The 8,088-nt window shown below is 34.7% G+C and overlaps 1 long non-coding RNA gene across 1 annotated transcript; it reads left to right on the forward strand.

The window, feature by feature from the left end:
- Positions 1 to 378: 378 nt before the first annotated feature.
- On the forward strand, positions 379 to 7,780 carry LOC127564601 (uncharacterized). The gene is made up of 3 exons (XR_007954318.1): positions 379 to 463; positions 4,722 to 4,815; positions 7,376 to 7,780. It is a non-coding gene; the product is annotated as an uncharacterized LOC127564601 (long non-coding RNA).
- Positions 7,781 to 8,088: the final 308 nt, after the last annotated feature.

Consider the following 8,088-nt stretch of genomic DNA (forward strand, 5'->3'; position numbering starts at 1 on the left):
TATGCAGTTTCCTGTCATTCTCCAGAGAGAATTTCCCAATTCTCATTTTATCTTTTGAAGCCAATTGTCAAGTTCCCATTAGACCCATTTGGGTCCTTGCTTATTTTCATGACTTTTTAAGGGAATTGTCCGTCTTCTGATTATACCCTGTGCAGCTGCTTATATTTTGTATAGTTTCTGATAAGTCTGTAGTTGCTCAATTAATCCAGGGTAATGAAATACAATAACGTGCACAATCCTTTTTAAGAAGAGCAGTTGGCAGTTCTCAACTTACCCCTCCCTAAAATCTTGTTAAAGAAGCTATGTTCATTTTATAGTTTGTTAGCTTGCTTGAATTGTGAATTCGATAACTCTGCATTTGTCTCACTTCACTGTGCTTTTGGATTTCTCAGTGATATTGGAAAGGCACATTGCTGCAAGAGATTCACATGGATTCCTCAAAGACAGTGTTAATCTTGCACAGGTGGGTCACCCAAACACTAGAGGTATTTTGAATGCTATATTATATCAAAATTCCAAGGGCATTTTCTTCAGAAAAGAAGGTCAAGAAGGGTAAGAGAGAAAAAGGCCCAAATTGAAACTACAGGAGAGAATGCCATATATAATTATAATTAAGAATGTTATTATATTGTTCTATGTTGCTATAGTAGCAAAAGCTGTTATAAATATTGATGGTTGTTTATACATAGTTTAGCAAAGGTTTGTTACATTTTCTCCACACACAAGTTGTAACACCCCCTTAGAATCAGTTAACATAATTATTAACATTATAAATCTCTTTTTTTACCTAGTTCAAAGAAATTATCATTGTTCTCTGTCCTCAGAAAGGCTTATGGACTGGACTATTATGCAGAAGGCTAATACTCCATACACCTTCCTACCTCTTTCAGATACTAGGCACAAACCTTTCATAACCAGGAATAGAATCAGGAGATTTCAAACAGTATTTTGGTAGAGAAGGTGATCTACAGCTGAGCCAAGATCCATGGAAACAAGCTAAATATTTTGGAAGATTTTAGTGAGATAGCCCACAGATCATGCTCTGAATATACTATCATCTATCTTAACAGTGTTTTACAAATGAAATTGCACAGCTAATAATAATCCCTTACAGTTGTATAATGCTTCACAATTTTCAAAGCGCTTTTACTTCCATTATCTCATTTAATCCTGTAATGATCTAAAACATTTAATGAACATTTACTGTAATTGTATAATAATAATACTTACCTTCCATTTGTGGAGTGCTTTATAGATTTTCAAAGAGCTTTCACATGAATTATTTCATTATACCCTCCAAACAACTCTGAAAGGTAGGTAGAACAGGCATCTTTATTTTACAGATAAAGAAACATAAAAGCAAAGAAAGGAGGGAAGGAAGGAAAGGGAAATTAAAACATTCTTTAATCTAAAGGAACTCATATTCTAATAAAGATAAATAATACATAAGTAAAGTTTCACTGCAAATCAAATGGACCTTAAAAAGTACAGAAGAAAAAAATGGAGGAAGTTAACCAAGATGCATCTATACAAGTGTACTCAGTAATGACTATGAGGACCAGGCAAGAAGCAGGTTGGAAGTGTGGGTAGACAATCCTTTTTCTACCTTTCTACCTTATCTACCCATCAGTTGCAGTTATTCAGAGACTGGTGGTAATGATGATAGGGACAATGTTTACATTCTCCACCATGGTTATTTCAAGGGCTGTGCTAGAAACAGTGGTTTGTGGGTTCTGGTATTCCCAGGATTCTTGCTCTTATCTTGCCATTAGAGAAATGTGTACTAAGATGTGAACATGTATTAATGGAATCACTTTTTTTCATCTGTAATATTTGCCTTTAATAGATCCAAAAGCATCAACCTATCTGTGGATATTTTACACTAAAGAGAATAATATAGTTAACTATCTCATCTTTGTCTGTCCTTCAAAAATGGATTGATGACATTATGGGTAATGTCTGAACTTGAACATGAATTAGATTTCAATGAGACAAACTTATATAAAATCATAAGCCACACTCTTTCAGAGTTTTCAAAACCTAGCATCAATAACTAGCAGTGGTCCAGGGTGCAATGGATGACCATGGCATCTTCATTGTCAAACCTAGCTCTAAACACTCCACAGTAACTGCTTCAGTCACTGACTTAGTTATTATATGCTCAGCTGCCCTTTCTAACTAAGGGAAGTCTTCATATTCATGGGGTAGACATCACCCTAATTCACTAAGAGTTTGAGTCCTGTCAGTTACCCTCAACCTGGTTTATAGCCTGTCTGCCCAGGTACTTTTATCAGAATGTAGCTGCTGCTTTTGCTACAGCTTATTGTAGCCACAGATAAAAGTTGTGTAGTAGGTAGATGCCAAATTTGGATAAGCATCCCTGAAAAGAGCTAGGCAGGTTTCACACCAGAGTTCTAATCCTCTTTAGACTACCTTATCAATCTCATAACTATCCTGGAATACCCGAAGGCACTGTGGCATTTGAGAGTACCTGAATCCTTTTCAATCCTCCTTTCCATTTGCCATCAACTGTCATATGAAACAAAGAAGGTGATATTAAGCAACCTCCTAAAAATTCAATAGTTTTCTATAGCTTTAGGCATTTCCTAAATAACTATTAACTATATCTCTAACCTGTTCCCTATCCTGAAAAAAGAAGGAATAAGGGTGGGTGAAAGAAAATATTTTGGTTTAATTGAGTGAAAATATATATAACATTTTAAGCTCTCTGATCCTCATTTTATCCATCTATAAAATGAGAGGGTTAGGCAAGACGATTTCTAAGATCCACTCCAGTAAGTAAATCTTATGACTATTTCTATTTGCTTGAGAATTTCTGTCTTTCCATCATTGATTGATCATTTAGCCTCATGCCCAAAAGTGAGGGCATAAAAGCCTGGTAAGGTTATTAATGTTGAACAAAATATTGTTTAATAACTAAGTCAGTCAATGTTACTGGTTGAAAGAGGAAAAAGAAGTGAAATCCCAAATCATTTCTGAAGTCCTATTAGGATAAATTCCTAAATATGGTAGACAAGCCTCTCCCCTTCTCTCCAAACATATACACAACTGTCCAGTGGTATCGATTCCAAAATATGGATTCCCAAATTCAATTCAATTCAAAACTACATTAAATCACTTATGAGCAAAGTATTGTCATATATTTTGGCATCAAAAGCAAAGACAGAATACACTGTCTGCCATTCAAGATAATAAAGAATTTATAAGAGGTGAAAATATCGTAAAGACATTGGAGAATTAAGATTTTCTTCAGCCTCACCCATTTTAAAATTATTTAGGAAGAATTCCATCTCCTCCCACCCACAGTCAGGAGGGAGATGATTCAATATAGCATCTTCATGTTAATGTCATATTGCTAGCTTGAGAACCTTATGACATGTAGATATTAGTCCTAAGAGTCAAACTAAAGAATCCAATCTTCATTTTATAGGATCGGAGGAGGTAAATTTAGCTTTGACTCCAGTAACATGGATGGTAAGTGGTTAAGGCAGAATTTGTATTCAGGTCTTCTTATTCCAAATACAAGTTTCTTTCTACAGCATCATGATTTTTAATGTTTACATTTTTATACAAAAGATGTATTGTTTTCTTTCCCCCTAGCTTTTCCCCATGTAATTCCTCCTTAGAGAACATTTAAAATCATGGGCATCTACTACAATTTATGTGTTCAGTAAACTTCTGCTGAAAGTTCAAGAGAAAGATGCCATGTTTAAAAACATGAACATCTACTACAATCTATATGTGCAGTAAACTTCTGCTGAAAGTTCAAGAGAAATGTTAGAGGAGTCTAATGAGGACTGTCTCCCACATGACTGTCTTGGGAGATCAGTCCATGGTGAGTTATTAATAGTAGAATATCCAGTAGAGCTGCAAATTATTTATTTCAAAAGGTAGAACTAGAATTTCCCTGGTGAGACTTTGAGAATCCTGAGCCTGGATTAAGCAGATTGTGTGAGGCAAGTAATATATTGCCAAATCAGGTAGGAATTAACTCCAGTCCTCCCAAAGTAGCAGGCTGAAAATTTAACCTATTCACAGCTGGCTTCTAATTATAGCAATTATCTCCTCCCACCTTCTGCCCCTGAAAAGCTTCAAGATATGTTGGGAAAGCACTAGATTGAAAGTAAAAAACTTGAATTTGCCTTCTGTCATTTACTACCTATGGAAGGCTGAAAAAAGTCAATGATCCTTCCTCAACCCCAGCTTCCTCATCTGTAGCATAAGGATCATGGATTAGAATCTATGATTCTGTGATATTAAACTATAGGATCCATCCCATGCTTTTCCCTTTCAAGGCTTATTCAGTAACTATTATTCTCCTCTTTTGAACTGTGTAACTTCTATCTTCAAGGAATCTCATTTAATATTCTTCCTTGAGCCAAACTGAGAAGCACTCAGAGTCCACTTAAATGAAGATCTGTGGTATTTAATGGAAACTTGTTCTTGACACAAATAGTGGTCTGGACACAATTGGTCATTAGTTTTGAAGCCTTTGGCTTCAGATACTGCCATTTGTTTGTATTACTTTTCTACAGTAAATTGTTGCTTAGTCTTCTTGTTTACTTTGTAATCCAAAGGATTGTGTATCTCTTTGATATTGTTCAAAAGACAAAACTTCTTTCTGACCTTGAACTTCCAAAAATCACTTATATAGAACTAAAGAAGAATTAAATGACACTCATTTTTCTTCTTTATTTTAGCAAACACTAGTGGGGCTGAAAGTTTGGCCCAGAAATCCAGAGTTCCACAAGAGAATGTGGTTCAGTATTCCCAGTATGTGTGTGTCCCAAAGAGGTAAATCAAGTTGGCTGTTTAAGATGAAAGAAAAGTTTGTTAAAATTATACAAGCCACGTATATACCCTCATAACCCACTCATTTCTTCTATCTTCTATCTACCTTTATTTCCATTCCAGTAAGTCCAGTATGTCTGACACTTACTAGCTGTGTGACCTTGAATGACAATTTTACTAAGCCTCAATTTCTTAATCTGTAAAATGAACATGTTGGGTTAGATGACTTCTAAGATCTATGCTAACTTCTAAATCTATGATCTTATGGTCTATGTACAAAAAATCATGTTGCCCAGCTTCCCATAAAGATCAGATACTTCCTCCATTTGATGTTTACCACAGATAAGTCTTATTTTGTTACTGAGGATGCTAGTGGATTTTATCACTTAGCTGTGTTTTGTAAATTAGAAATCTATAATACAGAAAAATAGAATTAAAAGCTGAAAGAAACCTTAGAAATCACCTAGAAATAAAAAAATTCTTAAATTTGGGATCCATAAACCCACAAAGGATTTATAAATTTAGAAAACAAATATATATATATATATATATATATATATATATATATATATATACACATATATATATATATAGTTTATTTCCTTTGTAAGACTATTTTATTTTATGCATTACTTAAAAATGCCATTTTGAGAAGGGGTCCATAGGCTTCTCATCAGATACCAAAGAGACTGAGACACTTAAAAAAGTGAAGAACCCAAAATCTAGTATAAGCTCTTCACTTTCCCAGATAGATTGAGAAATTTCCCCAAAGCAAAGCTGACAGTTAACTCCAATTCTCTGACCGGGCCCCTTTCTGCTGTTTCATTTTGTGGGTATAGCTACCTCTATATATTAACTATTGATCTCAGCTCAATCTATATGTTGTTTGTTTGTTCCTTATCAAGCTGGGAGAAAGGGGAAGACATTTTCCTTATAGCAAAAAGTATCTACTTAACAAGAGAATTAGGAAGAAATTTCTTGTGAACCTAAAAGTACTAACTAAATATGAAATCATTGAATTATAGATTTCAAGTTAGAAGTCCCCACAAATTAAATTCCTTATTTTTGCAGATGAAGAAACAGAGGGACAGGGAAATAAAAATTACTTACCTGGGGCCAGAGACATAATAATTTTATTACTATTATTACTTCTAGTAGATATGGTATACAGGTGGCAATGTGATATTAACTAAAGCTTTAAGTTTGATAAAAAATTTCTCATTTGATCTATTAAAGAAACTTCTGGAGTTCAGCTTCACAACCTCCTGCCCTCTCTTTCCTACTTCTATTATCATGGAGTTCACTTTAAGGAGCTACAGTTCACCTGGTGATGAAATCCCTGATATATTATCCAGGAAGGCAAAGGAAGATGAGATGTGGTTCAGTGGCTTCCTACCTCATATATCAGGACAAAGCATCATGGAAATGATTGTGTAAAAAAAAGAGAATCTCCTGCCATCTAGGTTCCCACAGCTCTCCTCTTCCTGCCACTTACCCCCTGCTGTGTCTTCCTAACCCCTCAACCCCAGATTCATTATTTTAAACCCAGTTTAACTGGCCCCCACACTCAAGGCCTTCTCTTGTCTTCCCCATTCTTTCTCTGCCTCTCCTCCTCATTCCTCCCAGCCTTAATTACTATAACTGCACATTCAGGTCATCTGCTTCCCCACCTCCTCCAAGCTCAAATCACAGAGATGAGCCTAGGGGTGAGAGTGTGCTAGCTCTGGAGTTCTTTCTATAGCCTCCCCTTTTCCTTAATTGCACAGGAACAAATTGCTTAGAGAAATAGTTCAGTGAAATGGAAGAACCATCCTACTGCCATCCTTAGCCTGATTTTTTTTTCTTTCCTTTAGGGCAAGGTTTATGTTCTTTTTATGTCCCCTTGATGATCTGGGGAAACCTATGGATCCATTATCAAAATAAACAGGTTTTCAATAGAAACCAATTCTATTGAAATACTGTTATCCAATATTAAAAACAAGCTAGTGGTCCCCAGATTAAGAATTAAGTTCTAAGAACTTCCCTTCTTTTCCCTTGGGAATTAGCATTTCAATTGAACTCTGTGAATTTGTGCCCCATCCTTTTCTGTTTCTTTAGGGCCTTAGTTGCTTTTGGTTTGGGGAAGTGAGAAAGAATGGCAAAACAAAGAAGTTAATAAAAAGTTGGAGGGGCAGTTACTGTGCCTCTGCTGTGATGGGAGAAAGAAATAATTCTGCAAATAGAATTTTAAAGGGAAAAAATAATAGTCACAATATATAAGTTGCTTTTCTGGATACAGTGAAGGGTTTTAATTATTATATAGGATATTTAATAAGATATATCCTTCCCTTTAAATTTACTTAAAGATAAAGCTAAAGATAAAAGATAAAAATAAGGATGTAATAATTTATAAATCTGTTAGTTAATGAGTCATTGCTTACTATAGACCAGGCACTATGTTGTATTCTGGGGATACCAAGAACAAAAATATTTTTCCTGTCTTTAAAAAATCATATTTTAATGGGGAGGCAATATATTAAATAACTATACTGACACCACATTGTTGTTTGACCTTAATTTTTAGAGAGTATGTGCAAAGGACTATGCAAAGTCACTCTATCCTCCCAAGCCATCTGGGTCCAGTGGAAAGATATTATTGTTTGTCCTTCCTTCTTGAGGAAGACCATGACATCAGGAAGATGATACCACAATAACAAATTAATTGGGTTTGAGTGAAGGAGAGCTGTGCAAGGTTACCAGCCTCATTTCTTCTCTGGAACCATTTGGGATCAATGGCCAGATATATATCAAGGCAACTGAAGATGACTCTGGACACCATGGAAGATCTTAGCCTTTTTTAAAACTAAGGTCCTGTATAAGTCTCAACTTGATTAAAGCAACCACCTAATCAGTGATTAATGTTTGACAAAAATGGTCTTTTTTGTAGTGATTCATAAATAAACAATAAAATAAATACATTTGAAAGATATAGATATGGAAGATTGGAGATGGCTACTTCTGAATAGATGAATGGCATTGCTTCTTCTTTTTTTTTTTTTTTAGTATTTTATTTTATCCCAATTACATGTAAAAATTTCAACATTTGTTTTTAAAATTGAGTTTCAAATTCTCTCCCTCCATCTCTATCCCCACTCATTGAGAAGGTAAACCATTTGATTTAGGTTGTCATGCAAAAATATATTTCCATATTAATTGTGTTGTAAAAGAAAACATAGACAAAAATTTAAAAAATAATAAAATCTAGGTTTTTAAAGGTATATTTTGATCTATATTCAG

Source organism: Antechinus flavipes, chromosome 1 (genome assembly GCF_016432865.1).
Source record: "Antechinus flavipes isolate AdamAnt ecotype Samford, QLD, Australia chromosome 1, AdamAnt_v2, whole genome shotgun sequence".
In the NCBI taxonomy this organism is placed as follows: Eukaryota; Metazoa; Chordata; class Mammalia; order Dasyuromorphia; family Dasyuridae; genus Antechinus; species Antechinus flavipes.